Source organism: Lissotriton helveticus, chromosome 8 (genome assembly GCF_964261635.1).
Source record: "Lissotriton helveticus chromosome 8, aLisHel1.1, whole genome shotgun sequence".
Taxonomy (NCBI): Eukaryota; Metazoa; Chordata; class Amphibia; order Caudata; family Salamandridae; genus Lissotriton; species Lissotriton helveticus.
Window position 1 is genome coordinate 423354348 of NC_136069.1, and position 21907 is coordinate 423376254.

General features: G+C 43.1%; 1 protein-coding gene and 1 pseudogene across 1 annotated transcript in view; one reads left to right on the forward strand and one right to left on the reverse strand.

Annotated features, from left to right (window-relative positions):
• VWA8 (von Willebrand factor A domain containing 8) overlaps positions 1 to 21907 on the reverse strand; it is a 1418144-nt gene that overhangs the window by 1228468 nt on the left and 167769 nt on the right. The gene's annotated exons all lie outside the window — the stretch shown is intronic.
• LOC144774353 (28S ribosomal RNA) lies at positions 6757 to 7871 on the forward strand (annotated as a pseudogene).

Genomic DNA, 21907 nt, shown 5'->3' on the forward strand with positions numbered 1-21907 from the left:
TGGAAAGAGGCAGTAGTGAATCCTATACGTAAAAACTCCACCTCCCCTTGGACGGAACTCTCCAATCTTCGTCCTATCTCTCTTCTGCCCCTCCTAAGCAAACTGGTTGAGAAACATGTCAACACCCAGGTTTCCAGTTTCATAGAGGCGACAGGGGGCCTGGACCACTCACAATCTGGGTTCAGGCCCAACTACAGCACCGAATCAGCACTCCTCTCCGTGACCGATAACATCAAGATGTCACAGGATAGAGGAGGCTCGATGATTTTGGTGCTGTTAGACCTGTCGGCCGCTTTTGATACTGTGTCCCATAAAATTCTTCTGAGCCGTTTGCAGGGAGTGGGCATTGGAGGACAGGCCCTATCTTGGTTGGAGAGTTTCCTCTTCGGGCGCTCACAATCTGTCAGCTTGGGCCCCTATCGTTCCATTTCAAGGGTGCTGACGAAGGGGGTGCCACAGGGCTCATGTCTAAGCCCCACATTGTTTAATGTATATGTGGCCCCCCTTGCTGAAATTGTGAGGAAGTATGGATTCACACCGGTGTCCTACGCCGACGATACCCAACTTCTCTACCCTTTCCATTCCCTTAACTCTAATGTCAGGGAAAATTTTGCTGAAGGCATGAGGGCTGTTTCAAATTGGATGGCTTCCAACTGCCTCCAATGTAATGTCGGGAAGACGGAGGTCATGCTCTTTGGAAAAGCCACCATACTATGGTCTCCCGACTGGTGGCCTCTAGATTTAGGACCAGTGCCCTCCCCAAAATCAACTGTAAAAAATCTGGGTGTGAAGCTAGACCAAAATCTAACTCTAAGGGAACACGCAAATGTGACTGCTGGAGCGTGTTTCCGCACTATTGGTCTGCTGAGAAGAGTCTTTCCTTTTCTGCCGGATACTCACAGAAAGACCCTGGTACAGGCCCTGGTGATTAGTCGATTAGACTACTGCAATGGGCTCCTGATATTAGCTAATGAAGACGCCATAAACCGGCTACAGGTAGTCCAAAATACAGCGGCAAGACTGATTCTGAATGCTCCCACAAGAACTCCCTCAAGGCCCCTACTGAGAGAACTTCACTGGCTCCCAATACGGCAACGTGTTAAATTTAAAATCTGTTGCACGGTGCACAAATGCCTGTTTGGAAATGGTCCCAATTATCTGACTCAAAAGCTACAACTCTATAAGCCAGATCGATCTCTGCGCTCTAGCAACCAACTGCTATTAAAACCCCCATTCATTAAAAAAACCAGACAAGGCGGGCGTGCGCTCTCCCTGGTGGGACCGACCCTGTGGAACAACTTGCCTTTCAGTCTCAGACAAATCCCCAACCACCTACCCTTTAGGAAAATGCTTAAAACCAACCTGTTCCTAGAGGAATAATAGGCCCTAGTTTAGACACTGTTACCCTAGTTCTTTCTGTAAAGTCCATCCTTTACCATCATGGCGAGCAAAGCGCGGAGATACCCCGTTCGGGGTCGATTCCTGCGCTATACAAGAAATTAAAATAAATAAATAAATAAACTCTTCTGTTAATTAAAGAAGTAGCCTTTTTTTAATCTTAAAGAGACATGTCTGTTGCACGATTTACATCACAATCATGTTCATGGCTCGGCATGTGCACACTCTCCTCGAGCCAAGCCAGAATCTGGCTCGGCTCTCACTTTCAATTTGCTGACTTGCCCAGCTGTAGTAGCCTTCTGTTTCCAGTGTCTGATGCCCTAGCTAGGCTAGGCCCTGTAGAATAGAGCTTCCCGCAGGGTGGTCAAGGGGGAGCTTTACCTCAGAGGCTCGTGACCAAGGTTTACGTCCAGCGAAGCTTCCAAATTTACATTACCGACGCTGCGTTATCAAAGGCCAAAGGCACATTTTCAGCAATATTTTCAGTTACTTTCATTCTGTAATGTATCGAGAAGCTCTTGGTGGTCTTAAAAGCTGATCTACAAATTGAAAGTGCTTCAAGAGTGGTCTGAAAAAACAAACTGTGAAATGAAGCACACCATAAAGGTTACCACGGAAAACATTCAAATCTCAGGGGCTAGTCTGCCATGGGATGTCCCTGAATTACCTAAAATGTCTGCTGCTATTATTAGCTGCACAGCACTCTACAGTCGCATTCAGACTACACGCTGGGGACCTAACACGATTAAAAAGGGAAGGTACACAGTTCAAATGACATTAGTTCTGCATTTGAAACACACTAATTAGTACTATCCTCAAATGGCAGTTCTGTGGATGCAGAAGAGGGGAAGCAACATTCTAATTAATTTAAACTCCCTGCTTGCAAGGTTAAATAGACGAGGTTAACATTAAGGATAATTCAGCAGCTTCAGTGCACAAACCTATATATCACCATAAATGTCTCTCAATATATCCTCTACCCATACTCTCAGACTCATCCCAAACCTCATTTTACTACTCTCTCCAATGCACTACCCTTTTTCTCACACTATACCTCTTAATATATCCTATACTTCGACTCTGTGACTAATCCCACACCCCCTTTACTAATATGAACCACAAAATAACCCTTTCTAGACTCTTCCCTCCTCCACCCCTCCTTGCATCATCTCATGCCTGTTTTACTATTCAGATCTCCCAAACAAGCCTTTCTAAACCTTTCCCTCTCACTCTTCCCCCTCTCACTCATCCCAAACATCATCCTACTGCTATGAGGTCCCAAAAAAATTATACTTTTTCTAGACCCTTCCCTCTTTTATCCCTCCATTATCCATTTCAATCCAACTAACAGACTAACATTTCCACCGCTCAAATTAATTTCTTATTTCCCTATACTAATTTACCACTAATCCTGTTTGGGTTCCGGAGTAGCGTGCTACCCCCCAAAACGCATTTTGACACCTCATCGAGGGGTAGCAAGAGCTATATAAATGCAAACCCTTCCCTCCTCTAGCCCTCCACTATCCTTTTTCAATCCAAATAACAAACTCACATGTCCACCACTCAAATTAATTAGAAATCTCCTTATACTAATTCACCACTAATACATTTTGTGTTTCAGAGTAGCGTGCTACTCGCTGAAATAGCGCTTCAACACCTCATCAGGGGTAGTAAGCGTAATCTAAATGCTGACCTTTCATACAAAACTGCGTTTTGCTTCTGGAAGTTTAGAATTCATCTTGTATGTTAGCAAAATATAAACTATATGATTTTAATTCCCTGCATCAGATCAACTTTAAAACAAATAAAACATGTTGTTCTTTATACTTTTGTGGAAAAATGATTCCAGAATAAGGGGTTCTTGCTTCAGTTTTGATATTGCAATGTCTAAAGATGTCGATGGCATGTTGCACCAAAGGGGTTAAGTTTCTCTTCAGTAAAACAGCTAAGGGGTTCTAGGATATCACTGCACACCCCGTGGATATGCAGATTTTTCTTGGTAGGAATATTGGGATTTACGTAGATAGAGACACGTTTATCTACAGACATATACCCAGGGCAGGCTTTAGCGCTGGTGGTGCCCGGTGTGACAATCTTTTTTAACACCCCCTTCTTCTCCCTATGACTTCCTCTTCATATTCCCTCACTACCACCCGGCACAAGGGCTACTCATCTCTCTATAGCCCTTTGCTCGCATACATTTAATTTGTCTTAAAGCGCTGGTAAGGGCTAGTTTTACTAATCATTTCCACCAAAGCATGACCAGGCTTTTAAATCATCAAGTCCATTCTTTGTGGTCTCGTGCCACATTCTTATGTAGGTGTACTTCCGATAATGGAAGGCTGCCGCTATTGTAGGTTTCCAAAATTATTGCTAGACCAGCACCGAGATGTGCTAAAAAAAAGTTCAGGATGCCTCATCACACACCTCCCAGGTGTCAGGCTTCATCATTGGCCATCCCAAATGTTGTAAACGTTATTCATTGGTGATGGAGGAATGATAAAAAGCACGAAATCAAGGACAACAATAGCCCTGCTATGGTGCTCATTGTCCGCTAGGTTGACATGTTGCAGCCCTGTGAAGGCCCCGTCCAGGGTCCTGGACTTTCTTCGGGACCGTACTTAACCAAGTTATGACCCTATAATATTTCCTTAAATGTAGCGTTTAGCTTAAACACAAATACAATACCCGAATGATCCTTTGTCCACACCGGGTTATGTCCAAATCTGTGGGAACTTTATCCTCACTGATTAGTAACTAGCCTCATGGAGGAAAATGGAGAGGGAGTCCTGTAGTCAAACCTTCATCAAGGTACTCCCTTCTCTGGGGACCTACTTTGTGACCCTATTTTCATACCAGCTGTGGCTTTAATAATCCACTCAGCTATCCACTTTAAATACAGATCTGTTCTTTACAGCAGGCATATTAACCCTTTTTTTGCTACTTTATTGCGAGTCAGAACTATCACTAGACAAAACTCTGGTCTCTGTCTCTAGCATGAATATTAAATCACAAGAGTTAGCTAGACATTTTTATTGCCTCTTGCACTCTGGGTCTGCTGCTTTTAAATAGTAAGTTATTGCTAAACACAGCACCCCCACCTGAGTTCAGACCCCGCCCCCTTCCAGGTCAGCGACCAGTGCAAAAGCAACAGTCACACTATCTTAAAGCCGGCCCTGCATATACCAGAAAAACCTCTGTTTGGGGCATAGCTCTTGTGACTAGTCACTATAGATGCTGGAATTGTGCAATCTGTGAGGCAGTGTCCAACACAAAATTTTTTCAACATGTTAACTTTTTAGAAAACTCAATATTTACTAACCGCAACTGCTACAATGTTGCAATTGGCACCAAATGCATATAACACAGTAACATACACAATGCAACATACAACACAACTAACCCATAACAGACCACACACAAACAAGCAGGAAAAACAGAATGCAATATAATACCCATAGTTCTACACAACAGCCTTAAATTGCAATAATGCAGCACAAAACCCAGCAGGGCCAAAAACCGAACAAATTGCCACCACAGCCAAATGGCACACAACAAATATGCACAAACATTCGCCACACATTTACATCAACTGAAACATAATGAAGAAATGTGCATGACTAGGTAGTTCAGTTAATAGTCGGCAATGAAGTAGAATGGTTATGTTAGCCAGTTCCGAAGTTTATGCAAGCATTTAATACAAGTTCTGGAGCTGTACGAAGTTGACTGATTTATGTTAATTTAAGAATCTACTCATAGCATAGCTATAAATTCCAAGTGTGACTTGCACTGTGCTCCCCCGAATGCCGATTGTACTGATACAATATAGGTGGAAGGATCGGTTAAATGAAATTGAATTAGTGCGATAAGGTAGTTTTGATAAAGGGTAAGCAGCCGCATCCTGTACTAACCGAAGATGGTGTGCCAAATTTATAGGAAGTCTCAAATAGAATAAGTTGTAGCAGCCTAGATAAGCGTGGATTACAGCTTGAACAGCACCAGCTTGAGCTTCAGTAGGGAAAAAAGGTTGCATCGTTTTTAAAACTTTCAGAAAATGAAAGCAGCTAGTAGAGACTTGGGCATTGAAGGAAAGTCCTGTTTGAACGTTAACTGCTGAGATTTCCTAGCGTGGTATCTGGGGAAGGGCAGAGGCACATGTGCAGCAGTCACAATATTTTGACAAAAAAAGAAGGTCCACCAAAGTTCAGTAGCTGGGTTTTTTCTGCGTTAAGGTAGTAGTTATGCACCTGCTGAACAACTTCAGACAGCTGTAAAATGGATTTCGCTAGATTTAAAAAATATGTTTTTATGAAGAATTAACTGCTGCCCTCTGTAGGAAGCTGGGTCTGTATATACTATAAAGCAAAACCAAAGGGGATGATGGACGGAGTGTTGAACATTGCAAGCACTCACCCCCAGTCAACTGATCTGGGTTTAATCCATCATCATTCTTTAGCTCACTCCACCATCCCAGTTCAGACATAGCCATATACAAATCAGTCTGACCCTGTGCCTCATGGGAACAGTCCAGCCCGAACTGGCAAGCCATGTCTTCCCTGGACCGGAAACAAGCATCCTGGGACCGGTTTCTGGCTAATCAGCCATCATCAGCCAGGCTAGCTTGAATCCAGTGGTAAAGTGAGCAAGGGACCCACGTCTGGGCATACCCTGCCAACGTAGGGCGAAAAAAGCAAAATCAAAGGGGATTTTGTTTGGTCGGATCACGTATGCTGCAGATTTCTCCTTGGGAAATAATTTCGAGTAACTACGTATACCAGGAGCATTCAATCATTGATGTTGGCTCTCTTCACTCTTAAGAATATCAATTTTGAGAGATCGACAGTGACAGTAATGCGGTCCTGATTGCCATCTTGCAACCAAGGTTATATATATTGTGTGTGTCCGCATCTCCCTCTACTCCAACAGAAGGGGCTTCTCCTGCAAAGACCAAAACGTCGACTTCCCCATCAACTTCAAAGAAATGTATTGTCTGAAGAGTAACGTTCATTCATTATTGGTTTACGGTTGCTCTCCTTTCATTTTAGGAGTTGATGTATGTTATGAATTGTCTGTTTAATTGATTTACACATCTTTTCATGACATTTTTTGCTGATGGTTTATTCTTTCTGATGTATCCCCTTGAGTGAATTTTTGATATGTAAAATATATAAACTATCTTGATACAAATAGGATTCTCCGTGTGCTTTTTACCTACATTTAATGTTGTTGTCCTGTGGACACGTCCAAATGTGATCTTATATGACCCACTTACCTAATTGAATTGAAAAACCTAAAATTGTACTAGAAACAAAATCCCTTGTAGACTATTTTTACCCTGTACAGTTTATTGCCCAAGCCTACAAGGGTTTATTATGTTTCCCATATCTTCTAACTGTTGGGGAGGTGGCGCATGGTAGGACCTGAAAGATGGTGAAGTATGCGTGAGCCACCAGAGGAAACTCTGGTGGAAGTCTGTAGCGGTTCTGACATGCAAATCAGTTGTTTCACCTGGGTATAGGAGCGAAAGACTAATCGAACCATCAAGTAGCTGGTTCCCTCCGAAGTGTCCCTCAGGATAGCTGGTGCTCGGAAACCCCAGTTTTGTCTGGTAAAGCGAATGATTATAGGTCCTGGAGCCGAAACGATTTCAACCTATTCTCAAACTTTAAATGGGTAAGAAGCCTGGCTCGCTGGAGTGGAGACAGGCATGGAATGCAAGTGCCTAGTGGCCCACTTTTGGTAAGCAGAACAGGCACTGTGGAATGAACCGAATGCCGGGTTAATCCACCTTATGCCGAATCTCATCAAACCCCAGATAAGGTATTTGTTGATACAGACAGCAGGATGGTAGCCATGGAAGTCGGAATCCACTAAGGCATGTCTAACAACTTACCTGCTGAATAAATTAGCCTTGAAAATGGATGGTGCTGTAGCCACAAGAGTGAAGCCACGACAAGTAGGAGGGCCGCTGCGATGCATACGGAAGCCCGGGGTGAAGGACCAGGTAGAGACTTTGCAGGTGAAAGATCTTGGCAGTAGTAGCAAATATTCAAATGAGAACTTTTAAGACCGAAGTGGAGAAGTGTTCCATGTGAACAGAAATTGAACATGGGTCAGTTGGATCTAAGAGGTGGGCGAGAACCGTACAGAAGGGAAGAGTGATGGCCTCCATTGCCTTCGGCCGATCAAAAGGGAGATGTGTTCAGAACACCAATCCCTGAGGGGCAGAGACGGGCGCCTTCTCGGCGTCCCGTACGATAACCCAAACAATCCCAGAGAAGTCAGAGGAAGGCCAGGGCGCCCTGGAATGGGTTCCCCCCGAGAGACGGGTCCGAGCCTTGGAAAGCATTGCGGTTCCAGGGGCGTCCAGTGAGCTTTCACCAGTCCTTGAAAATCCAGGAGAGATGGTGCAAATCTTTGTACTGGGCCATACCAATATCCGCAGCAGGTCTCCAAGGTGAATAGCCTCTGGCATGTGGAAACAATGTAGGTAAGGGAAGTCGGCAGTCAGATCCATAACTTGGAGATAAGAATTGGCTCTAAGGGCTGGGTCGGTCGGGCTGGGGCACAAAGCAGGGCTGTGGGCACGACTAGACGAGGCATCGCCCACCTGGGGCGCAGGGCTGGGGTCCTGCCTCAGTCGGCGCCTAGTTGCTGACTTATAACTGGTGAGAATGAGGGGAATCTGACTGTTTAATTGCAAACAAAGCATCACAAAGGCCCGAGGTAGGTGTTGACGTGATGTGATTTCTGCCTAGTGCTCTGAATGTCAATCTGAAGAAATTCAATTAAGCGGGGTAAATGGCGAGAGTGCCTATGACTTTCTTAACCTCTTCTCAGTCATAGGTGCCTTTAACTCCAAGTGATCCCATTGGTAACTGTCTCTATATCACTATACCCTTTGAGAAGTTTATAGAGCTAGGCCAAACAAGGTTCTATCATGGCTGTAAGCATGATAGTGAGAAATAGCAGAGTTAACAAGCACAATTCCAGATGGGGTAGTTCCTGGAGATTAAAATCGCTGTTAAGATGGCACAAGATGGTGCTGCTGTCTTTTCCACAAATCATTACCCTCCTTACCGATTTTGTCAATTCAACACCCAATTCTAACAACACTATAAAAAAAAACAAATCAAATCATCTTGTGTCACCCTGTTCACCCTCTGTACTAACGGAAGAGGGGGTAACGATAATCCTCAGTGAAAGTATTGAATTTGTGGCCTCTTCAGCCAAGAGTGACACTGTTGAATAAAGACTCGATAATTTACCAGATGTTTATGAGGTCAATGATGGATTGAACAATAAAAAAAGTGATTTCACTAAAAGTCACTTACTGGAAATATCCCAATGATAAATTTAACTCTGATTTATGTAGAAACATAATGGGATCTTTTTAATGAGTTTAGAAAGCATGACTCCAATAAACGTAGAGGATTCTACCTGAAAACATACTGTTCAAAATATGACAAGGAAGCCGAATTTCACAACATTGCATGCCACTTTGCAAAATGCAACGGCAGAACAAAATAAGCATTTGCAATGCAATAGGTCTCGCATTTGCGAGAGTTTGAGCTTTTGTCAATGTAAATGACACATAGTCCTTGCTTACAAGAAGCAAGGCTCGAAGTAAAACTGGCGCAGTTACTGTCAGCCTTGTTTCTCGTAAGCAGCAACTATAAATACAATGCGCACCACTTGCAGGCTTTCAAAACACGCAAATAAAAGGCATTGTCATTTACAATGCCAATAGCTCAAATCTTGGCAAACGCGAGACCTATTACATTGCTAATGCTTCTTTTAAAATGTTCTATTATTATATTATTTTAACAACTTCGGTGGTGTTGTTTAATCGGCTCTAGAAAACGAAACTCGGCATGGGAGAACCATGTGAAGTCTCAAATCAACTTTAAGCCAGATACATGGCTGTGACTCAGCTCAACATATTCTTAGGACTACAGGCCAAAATCAAACGGAACCGTGGCGTGGCTACTGCCTCCCTCCCAGTGGTTAATTTGTAACAAAATATATGGCAGGGTTCTCATCAGGCGGATGCTTCGACCAGCACATTTCTCTTGTTAGCCTGCCTAACAGCGAGCATACAAACCCTACAAGTGGGGAGGGGATGTGGTGTAAAGGCTAGAACTGCCGACTTAGGAGCTGGGAACCAGGTTCAGGTCTCTGCTTTGGCTCAATAGCCTGTGATTCGAATCACTTAGTCTCCCTATACCCACCAAAAATGAATGTGTCCTTAACTGGTGCTCAAGCGCTGGTGTTGATGATTAAGTGCTGGTGCTTAGGACCGGAAACCACCGGCTCATATTCAGCACTGCACTCTCCCATATCTAAATCACCATTGCACAATGTGAAGCCAGGTAACCTGGGTTCCATCTCGGCTTCCCTGTTTGAAAAAACTGCGTGAGCTTACGCAACGACTTTATTTCAATGTGCCTTCTTTTTCTTTATTATCTCACTAGCGGACCCCTTAAAATGCACCAATTTCGGATGAGCGCTGTAAAAAAAATCCTTTTGTAGGTTTTAATAGACTTTAATGTTGCTTCACCTGTAATAACATCTAAAGTAGCACGCAGGGTACATAATACAACTGACTTGCCTCTTGCTTCACTAATGGCATTGTAGTCCGGGCGGTGGGTGGTGTGACATGAATGTTTCCAAGTTCATGTTTCGAAACTCTTGATAAATGTCACTCAAAACAGTGAAACAATAAAATGCACTAAAGTGAAATGCTTCCACATTTAGAAAAATATACTTTTGGAAAAAATAGTTGTTCTCACGTATTACACAGTAATCTATCTACAAGTCAAATATGTTGAGGGCTCGGCTCGCATTATAGTAACTTGTGCCAAGCCAAACTGCAAATTAATAGAGCCGAGCCGTTTTACTGGCGTCCACCTAAAATGAAAAAACAAAACAGCAGATGCTTACTATTGCCGAGTGCAGCAGCATTTATCATGGAAATTGCCAGCACTTGCCTGCTGAAGGCATTGCCAGGATTCGTAGTCCTCTTCTTACTAGTAATGTGTTAGAATAGGGACAAGGAGGACGTAAATGAGGGGGGAATGGAAATGTCACAGTATTTCTAGGGAATCCTCATTCAAGAACTGAGCAGGACTGTACTTCAAAGCTATACTAGAAAAAGAAATACCAACCCGTCCCTAGTGAACGAGGGAGCTATAATGCCTACATCCTGAAGGAAGGTGGGCGAAAGGGGGTGGATACAGGGCCTATTTTAACATGTCTCTTGACTGTTGTTGTACTGCATGGGTTTAACCCCTTCTACTTAAATGTAACTTCTGAGAGACAGTTTCACATCGAGACATTCCAGATTTCGGTGAATGGGAGGCGCTGCCAGTTCAGAGCTGGAGCTTCGCTCTCACCCGGCCGCTGTCAGTCGGTCGGGCTGTTCAAAGAGCGTGCACCTATCTCCAACAAAAACAGCACAGCTTTTTACTACGGGTTGCACTGTGCCATCAGGATTTATAGTCGCTCCCCAGCGGGGGGACGAAACAGCATGAAGTTCCTGTTTTTCGTCCGTAAATTGGCTGTTGAGTATGTCTCCACCCACCCACAACACACGGACAATCACTGCCTGCCGTTACAATAATCATGCTGGCAACTCCCCACACAAAGTCTGCCCAGTCTGCTGTACTACCTTGCACGTCCCATAAGCAGCAGAAACTGCACCTTCAGTGGGCTGCACAACCTACCAATGAGAGCTACGCAGACGTTTGATGAGCCTGGAGCTATTTGCAAAAACAAACAGCCAAAGGGACTGGGAAAGAGTCAGTCACGGATGGTTTGCCCCCGTTCAGAAGCTCCCGGCCTTCTGCAGATTCCCCAGCCCTCTCGTGGCTGCACGGCCTGCACTCACCCTGATGCTTGCTACTGGTTATAATTCACTGATTTGAGTAAGGTGCTTATTATTGCACAGAGCCCTGTGAACTCTGATCACTAGCAGGTAACAAGAAGCGCACAAGACGTCAGCGGTTCTTTCATGTAGTTGCTTCCCTGTGAAATGGATCCAAAAAGAGAACAACCCCGCGAGTGGTGCGCGCATGCCACAGATAGACATGCGCTTTCAATTATTGCGCCTGTGTTTGGGCACGATAATTGAAACCACATGACGCCCGGTGCTCGTAACAGACACCAATAGGCCATGGGCGGAGCAATGCGCCTGCCTTTGGCCTATTGCATGCCGTCTTAGTGAAAACACGCACGCAAAGCCCAGTAGCGTACCCCAAAAGGAAAAGCACACGCTCGTGCGTGTGCCATTCCTAGGTCAACTTCTGAAACCCCATTTTTACCTACTAAATGTCTTGTGCTGCACGAACAGTGCTACACACTGCAACGCTAGGCGCAAGACCGAAAAAGCAGACCTACAATTTCTCTGTAACTATTCGTCGCCTAAATTTTGGAACAAAAATTGGAATGTAACAACATGCTTGGCATTCACATCCAAAAGTACAAAACTATGATAGATTCGCAGCTCTAGCAAACAGCAAACCATCCAAATTGTGGTCACAAGAAGAACTACCGCTGCTAGCTGAATTGGAAAAAGTGTATGAAAACAAAAGAAATATAAATGTGCTCATGGTTCCGCATTTTTAAAACAGGATACAAATTGCAGAAAAAAGAAAAAAGAAGGGATAAAAGAGATAAAAGTAAAAAAAAATGGCAAAGGATGTTCTGCAAGTATCCAACAACACTGAAAGTGACTCCAACGATGAACCTGAAATATCAGTGGAAATAGCAAGAAAAAGGCGTAAAGACTTTATCAACAGAAAGCGTGCACCGAGGAGCGGTGAGTCATTGTTATACTTTCAAATGTCTATACCTTGCCCTGTTGAATTTCTGGACGGAGGAGTGATGCTTCCTTGTCTTTTTTCCCTCAGATTGTGCACCCTCGAACGTAAACAGTGGCTTTGCAACAGTTCAGGTACCATGCTGTTGAACATTATACCTCATGTTCTCTATTAGCTCATAGCACTAGCCGCTGTATCTGCTATAATTACTACTCTCTGCCTGCATTAATATACTCTCATCTCCGTTTTTTAGATTTCTTAATTCAATGGCCAGGCTTTTAAATTATACGGCCTCTCTAGAGGGAACCACCAGTTTCTCTTTGTTGTAAGTAATTTGATTATTTAACGGTTTAGATCATGCCTTACCGCTGGCAACAGTTGAGGGCAGGCATTTCATGTGGCACGTTTGGACATATTGGCCACTCATACAACACCTTATTCTTGCAGGTGCTGTTAGTGCACTCTCTGTTTGCCGGAGTCCATATGCCCAACCTTCCTACATCTCAGCCCTTTGTGTAGGGCTTCTCTATGGTAATTACTTGGAGCTTTGGCCCATAGCTTTTGATTTACCTTTTGCAATTTCGCCCATTTATTTTAATTTCATTTACCCTAGGTGCCCCACCACACTCCCCTCCCACGTCTGAGTCCAGAGGAAGACCCCATAGTAAGGTGGAAATCAACCAACGCTGTACAGGGGTCGAAACATCAACTTTTTTGTTTATACCAGCCTACAAACAACATACTATTGGTACTGTGTTTCATTGTATAGCAAGGTTAACAACTGTTCAACTTTCAATGTGGCTAAACAATATGTTTTTTGGACGTCAACTGTCAATTGTGTGACTGCACCAATCTTTTATTTTTATTTATTTATTTTAGCGATTTCTAAAGCGCCTGGTGACCCAAGGGCATCCCCGCGCTATGTAACTTGAATCCCATTGAGAGGGTAGGTAACCGAGGGGTATTATTTGGGGAACAGATGGGTCTTTAGTTTTTTTCGGAACGCAAGGAAGTTGGATTCCAGTCTGAGGGCGCGAGGGAGTGCGTTCCAGCCCTTGGCCGCCTGAACTGAGAATTGACGACCTCCTGTTTACACTGTTTACACCACTTCATCCTTCACTAAATCACTCACCTCCTCCACTACCCCCTCCTCCTTTCCGGGCACAATATTTATGCAATACTAAAAGTGTTTCTTCATATTTTTGCTGGAACGAGAATGTGATTAAATAACGTCCCTCAGTAATTCAGTGTATGAATTTCTTTGTGCATACTGTGTGAAATCGTTTATGTTCCTTAAGGATTGTGCACTGGGACCACTTTTCTCTATACTATTGAATACCCAGGTCCCAGTACCTTTGGGTCTACCCTATATGTAACGCACTCTTACATGTATGCAGGAGAAATAAGAAATTTAAAGATCGAGAATATCATCAAAAACTACAAACTTAACATTGTAGACAGTAGATTCCTGAGTTATGATTTGCAATTGTTAGTAGTTTATGACTGGAGAAAAGAGGAATTTAAGAAATTGAAAAATCTCCCTGTCCAGGGTGTTTGTATTAACTATCTAGGAAATAATCCAACCTCACATGTCTGAATTACCAAACACAACAAGCTAAAGGAAACCAATGCATAGCGGTGCTGATGCTACAAGCACATGTTTGTACACCAGAGAAACCATCACTTCAGGAAGAAATCAAAAAATGTCTATTTACAGATATTGTAAAGATGTTTGTAAAACAATTTCTCACATTTCAGGTTTGTGTCCTGAAACCAAGGACATAAGGATCAAAAGACATAACAAAATGGAACTTCTCATTGATAGAACCAAAAGGTGGGGTTGGATGACATACAGAGAACCTCATGTCAAAACAGTCAAGGTGAACTACGAAAACCGGATGTAGTATTTATCAAAGGTAGTATTTACCAAAGATGGTATAGCATTTGAGAGTAAAGTTAATTATTATCGGGATTTATTACAGGACATCAAAAATCTCACCAACTGTTCCACTGTGAAATTTCATGGTTTTATTGTAGGGTCTCAATGTAATGATGTTGCTCTGGCTGTTCTTGGTTTACAAATATCTTTCCCATTTAAGGAAAATGTTTGCCCGACTAACTAAATGGAAATTCTTAAAATGTGCTACATTTTCATGGAACATTAGCTGTTAAACTCAACACTCAGATGTACACTGTCTTGCACCATTAACATGTCACTTAATCCTAAGCGTACATATATTAATGTGTATCAATATAAATATATTCGTTAAACAATCTTAATCGATATAATCAATATATGACTTAACATTCAACAAACTGAGTCCCAAAACTTTTTTAAAACATCAAACATAGGCGATGTCAGATATCAGAATCTGCTTTTATTCAGTCCATAGCAGAAACTCTTCAAAAGGAACACAGTGTTGCTTGACTCAGCATAACAAATCAGATGAAAAACAGGTTTTCCCTTTCCCAATGCATTTCGGGCTGAACTGTGCCATTCATAAGGGGAATCTAAAACATCAATGATTACAGTATTTGTTATGCTGAGTCAAGAAACACCGTGTTCCTTTAGAAGAGTTTCTGCTATGGACTGAATAAAAGCAGATTCTGATATCTGACATCGCCTATGTTTGATGTTTTGAAAAATATGTACACAGTTTGTTGAATGTCAAGTCATACATTGATTATATCGTTTAAGACTTTCCTACGAAAATATTTATATTGATACACATTACTATATGTACGCTTAGGATTAAGTGACATGTTAGTAGTGCACCTGGAGTTCTTGGACACTCATCCAGGTTGCTATTGTCTACATTTGTATCAGGAGGCTGACAGAGCCCCTTAATGGGTGCACTCTTTAATTTAATGAATCTTGAAGAAAAGATTACTTGGTTTAATTAGTTCACTATTGAGTGCATTTTAGCTGTAATTTTGTTATGTTATATAACTTTTAAGAAGTGGGCATTTTCTTTGCTTAACCATTCTGTGCCTCTGTCTGTCTGTAGAACACATGTCAGGGTTGGCTGACAGTTGGGTACATGTGCATTCACTCGAGACAGTCACACAAGGGAGCTGAGGTGTGCCTTGCATATCCTGATGGCCCATCACCAGGCTGATGGGCCTTCATGGCCTAGAGTGGTGGGAGAAGTTGAGCCTGTTCTCACACAAAGTCATCTCCGCCCCTGTAGTGTGTCTGGAGCCAGATCAGGGAAGGTAGGGTATTGTACAATACAAAGACTTTTATATGAAGTTTGCCTGTTTCAAAGGCAGAAAGGGTATAAGTATTGGACTTTTAACACTTTTGGAGTTCATTCTTCCAGGAAGAAGAATTGAATGCTGTAGGAGGGACTATCACTCTGCCTGTTGCTTTGTTGTGCTGGCCTGCTGCTTGCTACTTCTGTCCTGGGAGTGAAAGGACTGGACTTTGCTTTCTACATCCTGGTTCAAAGGTTCTCCAAGGGCTTGATTGTGCTTGTCTCATATTAAGAAGTTTCAGAGCCATCAAAGACTTCACCTACTAGAGCCTGGTCTCTTCTGCTGATAGTCCTGACTTGCCAAGTGGTGCCAAATCCAGTTCCTTGTCCCTTGGTAGTGTAATCTGGGGATGTTGAAGAGAAAATCCATGCATCAACTTTCAGCACCTGTTATCTCGACACATTGCTGCAAAAGATCGAAGCATTGCCGCTGCCTGCAGCAAAGTGCGGTTCCCGCTGGAAACTTTGCCTATGGTGTTCACCGCAGGCCCCAGCTCGCCGTTGCAGCGCATCAGAAAAATCACTGCAGCGCGAGTCCAGAGTACCAAGTCACTGACGTCTGTGGCACCCGCTGTGCCTCCGAGACAGCACCTGCTCGCAGCTGACGAATTGATGCAGGGCCAGTCTCGTGGCTACAAAATCGACACATTTCCTGCACTGCCGCATCAACGCAGCGCAGCTGTATTTTTGATGTATCATCTCTTGACGCCGACTCTTAATGGACACCACACAGCTGTCGGAACAGTTGCCGCGTGTCCGTAAACAGACGCATCATCTCTGCTTCCAGCAATGAACCGATGCATCGCATCCCCTGCCAGTAAGAAACTGATGCATCACCTCCCCTGTGTAGTAAGCAACCGACACAACACTTTGCTTTTTGGGGACCTCATCTCCCTTGAGCCTTGCACTGTCTTTGATTTTTGATGCATCTAAGGTACTTTGTACTAAAACACGTCCATTGATTGCTATCGACTAAACTTGCCTAAACTTGCTTAATCTTTTAAAGGTGATATTTTGACTTGTGTATATTGGATTGTTGTTGTTTTGGTCGTTTTATTCAGATAAATATTGGCTATTTTTCCAAACTGGTGTGGCTTCCTTTGTATTGTTTTCACTGTATTACTGTGTGTGTGAGTACAAATGTTTAACACATTGCTTCTGAGATAAGCTGCCAAGGGGTGAGCAGGGGTTATCTTAGATGTGTGACTCACTTACCTAGTCTAGAGGGATGGTCTCTACTTGGACAGGGTGCAACCCACTGCCAATAAGAGTCCCCATTTCTAACACTGAGCCACAGCAGACACAGAGTACCTTGCAGGTCGGTAGCAGCATATCATCTTCCATGATTCCCCAATCAGTGTCCTGTAAAAGTAGGATACTTTTCAATAATTCAGGAGGACCATTTCAAACTAAATTGTCTAAAATGGAACACATGAACATGGTCAGGGCCTCACTCCACAGAAGAAGAAATGCTGGACAATAACTACCGGACAATAACTACCTCGAGATGTTGTGATTGGTGAAGGCGAAATGGAAGGGGGCTCTAAAGAGACCAGACAACTCTTACAGGGAGGAAGTAAAATGGAGACCTCAAGAGGAAGCCATGTGAGCAATCTTTCGACTTTTCCACATTAAACTACTACATAGAACATATTGCACTTGGTTCCAGTTGAAGACCATTCAGTGCTTAATTTGTGCCCGTTGTTTACAGTGCTTAGACCTGAGTGGCAACTAACATCAAAGACTGCAGTACCGCACAATGTGTGTCACAAAAATATATTATTTATAACCAACTGTTCACAGTCAAACTCGGTCTCCCCGGTGAAGAGCTGAGTAAGTCGATAATAAATCCATGCCGATACCTTCTGTCAGTGTTGCCGGTGGGCGGGCCACTGATTTTAGGTTGGATTTGTTCCTATGAGGAGGAGGAAGCAGCAGCAGTGTGCGTAACCAAGGCACACATGTTCCACAGGCACCAGCATTCTGCCACCGTAATTGGAAGCAGCACAGTGTGGCGTGCAGTGTGCAGCAGCAGGCCTCTTAGGCAGTAACCGTAATTGCAGTAACGTTACAGTAAGTAACCAACACTGCTTTTCTTGAGCCTGGTGGCTGGTAGGAACGTTATTTCAGTGATGACTACGAGTAATCATGCAGCCAGGCACCATGTGCAATCCCCCGGGCCGGGAGGCTGGAAGGGCAGCAGCCGGGCTGATTTTGAAGCAGGGGGCTGGCCTGGTTTTGTTACAGGGCACCTTTTTTTTTTAATCAAAATCGTCCCACAGTAATGTCGACAGGGAAGAGGTGACAACCTATGACACTGGATGGCTTGAGTGACTGACTTTCTCCATGCCAGGATGCAAGAAGCATTCCAAGCATCGCAATCGCATTATGACTGATGGATTTAAAATCAAAAGTCATTGTGCAGCGCAGCGTTTCTGTCCACTATAGTGTGTTTTACGCCAACACCACGACTTGCTGCAAAGAAGTTATCATGCAGTCGATTGACAATGAATAACGAATGCTGTACTTAAAACTGCTTGGGTATAGCAGAAAACATGGTGCCTTTCTCATTTTAATTGGCATAGATGTGAACGTTATCAAACCCGCAGGGCAAAACTGTGAGCCTCTTTTTACGCTATTGCACTGTCCAAAGAAATACAGGTAACTCAGAATTTGTCTGTGTTAATGCTTGGTATAGAAAACAATGGTCCTAGTCTAATTTCCTTAAGGAGGTATTCATTAAGCCAAAATCTATGAACATGGTACACATAGAACTCAAGTTTCATCATAAGTGTACCCCAATAGTTACACAATTCATTTAAGTATATCCTCAAAATGACACACAAGCACCATAGATAGCTTCAATGGTGACTGTTTAATCTCACAATTATCACAGATCACTGTAGAGAACGTTTCAAAACAGAAAAGAGGGTTGCTCCAGGGAGGGACTGTGGAAAAGGATTGTGCTCGTGAAAATAGAACAGATTTACAGGGAGGGCAATCAGAAAGTAGTTAAAACAATCAATTACACATAATAATGTCCTTAGTAAACTGGTTGTGGTTTACAGTAGCATCAGTTTTACAATTGGGCCTGTCTCTCATGGATTAGAAAGTACTTTTCTGGTTCTTGATGTTGTACAGAGTATAATCATCTGGAAAGAGGCTGGGTTGGGGTGAAGTAGGGTACAGGTCTATTAGGGGATATTGTCGACGTTTTGACCCTGGCGCATAGAGGGTGGTTTGTAACCTCTGCAGGCGGGTCTTCCTCAGGAAGGGGGGGGGGGTGCGGGAGGAACAACCTGTATCAAGATGAAGTCAGCATTATAGCCCCTCAGGTGGCGGTCTGCATAATTGTAGCAGTGAATTAGAATAGGTATTGAAAAATCAATGTGCAGAATTCAGGGCAGCAGTGTCAAATGACTCCTGACACTGGTGGATTAAGGCATCTAAAATAAATAAGGAAAATACGAAAGGCTAATTAAGTGTTAATTCTCGAGCGGATTCACAACTCATGAACACTTCGAGCTGATTACTTCGTTCTCATAACTTCCAAGCTCTCTGCAGGTCATGCACTAACTCGGATAAATTATCAGTTAAATGTTTATGCTCCACCACCAAGCCCTGATCTGTTGACTGGGTATGAGTGTTCTGCTTAATTCAGATACTCTGTCCATCACCACCCCCTTTTCTGAATCGTTTTGGCCACCATAAGCGTGGTAGGGTATGCTCAGATGTGAGTCCCTTGCTTACTGCACCATCAGGATTCAAGCAAGCCGGGCCGAAGACGGCTGTAATGCCAGAAACCGGTCCCCGGAAGCTTGTTTCCTTCCCAGTAAAGAATTGGCTTGGTAGTTTGGTCAGCCCTGTTCCCATGATGCACTGGGCCAGGGACAGACTAATTTGCATGTAGCCAGGTTCTGAACTGGGATGGTGCAGTGAGCTAAAAAACGGTGGTGGATCAAGCCCTGATCTGTTGACTGGGTATGAGTGTTCTGCTTAATTCAGATACTCTGTCCATCACCACCCCCTTTTCTGAATCGTCTATATATTGATAGCACATCGTAGTGATATGTTGACTGAATGCACATAAAAAGGTTTAACATCAGATGGCGCCACTGATGACGTTTACTATTTTTGTTTGGTTGCTAATGAAAACTGACTGTGATAAACATACACTTTGTGTGACTTTACATCTGACCTTGTATGTTGTTTTGCCAAAGGCCTAAAGACAATGTACAGAACTTACTCCTTACATGTCAGCTGTTCAGTCACTTAATCAGTGTCATATCAGATGATATGGACAGAAATGAAAACACCATTAAAATAGGAAGCGGTGCCTGAGTGAGTAAAAACTGAGACAAGATAAGCAATCACAACTGATATTATTTACGCCAGACTATGGTTGAACTTCAAAAAAAGGACTTTATGTCCATGGCAACTTTCTGTGTCAAGGATCTTATGTCGAGTCACAGCATTGCACGCTATAGCTTTTAATGAGCTCCCTTAAGGGCAGCATCTGCTTGACAAACAACATGAGACATAATGGAGCTCTTAGACAAGGTCAGCGTAGACGGGGCTGGATCAGGGGAAAAAGACACATACAAAAACAAGCATTGCCTCAGCAAATAGGTCAGGGATTGGCAAGCATGCATTTTCTTTTATCTTTGCAAACATTAAGAAATATGAAAAACATATGTGTCAAGAGTCAAAAATACAAATTAACGAGTGTATTAGCGATCTATACACATCAGTCCTTGCACTAAAGTGCACTCTTTTTCAGGCGGCTATGCAAGTGTGTCAGAGGACAAGAGAACCAATGGATGAATTGGACAGACCAGTTGTCCCATGCTGTATGTAAGGTGTGGTAGATGGAGTCAAATCGCATTGACAGTTTAACACACCAGCAAATGAAGAGGGCTGAATAAAGAGTGTGTGTGTGTGTGTGAGAGTGAGTGAGTGAGTGAGTGAGTGAGTGAGTGAGTGAGTGTTTTATTTCATGAAACTCTGTACCGACAATTGAAAGGGGTGGCTATGGGGGCGTGCTTTTCTCCAACCTATGCCTGCCTTCTGGTTGATTGGTTGGTGGGAGGAGCACGTCCTCATGGCAATCCACAAGGAGGCTTGAGACACGCATATCAAATATTATGGCAGATACATTGATGATATTTTCATCGTATGGGAGGGCACTGAACAAGAGGCGACCCTATTTGTAACATGTATTAATGACAGAGCTATGAATTTACAGTTTACTGCCACCATCAGTACTCAGAGGGTATAATTTTTGGCTGGGGAGGTGTACATTTTGGAGAATAAAACAGAAAGCAAACTCCACAGGAAGTCCACTGCTGGCAACTCAACATTACATGCCAGCAGTGCCCACCCTCCACATTTCATTCACAGTATACCCTACGGTGAATTTCTCCGTTTACGGCGCATATGTAGCCGTGAACTGGACTTAGAACAATGTCAAAATGAAGTGTTACATCGCTTTTTGGCTTGTGGTTACAAACTGTCTAATTTAGAAAATGCCTTAAACAAAGCCAAAGCCCGTCCCCGTGAGTATGCCTTGTGACCAAACAACAACATAATTTAGTAAACATGAGTGATACAACAACAGAAGATATGCAACCTATCAGACTCATTACTACATATCGCATACAGGACAAAATCATTTGCAAGATAATTTACAAACATTGGCCTATTATCTTAACTGACATCACTCTAAAATTTATGTTGCCTGCTCTCCCCACCATAACTTTCAGGAAGGCACCCTCAATGAGGGAGGCCTTAGTTAAATTTAGCCCTGAACTAACGTTTAAATCTACTTGGTTATCCAGATCTGGCATTTTTAAATGCTCATCTTGTCGAGCCTGCAAATTTGGGATTAATGTATCTGAGTATTGCACAGCTTTTTCCGACTTTCTAGTCCCTATCAAAAGCCATGTTACGTGTCGGACGGATTTTGCAGTGTACGTCCTTGAGTGCACTTGCCATCTCAAGTACATTGGTAGTACTAAGTTGCCAGTCTTTAATCGCATACTGCAACATCTGCGTGCGATTGTGAACTCAGATTCAAAATACCCACTCGCTCGGCATTTCAAAGCCATTCATTCAAACAGAATTTGTGATTTAAAATACTTTGTAATTGGGGCAGTTCCTCTATCAGTTCGAGGGGGTAACCGGGAATGTCAGTTGGAGTCTTCTTTCATTCTTTTACTTGACACTAGAATGCCCAATGGACTTACATTCCCTCCTTGGAATTGGAGGGCCAGGAAAAAACTATATATATATATATATATATATATATATATATATATATATATATATATAAGATTTTCCTTTAAACCATGCGACTGGCGACAAAGCTTAAGCTATTTCTAGGCCTGACCTACAAAATGTCAAATAAGCTATTCCAGAGTCTGCAGGAACAGT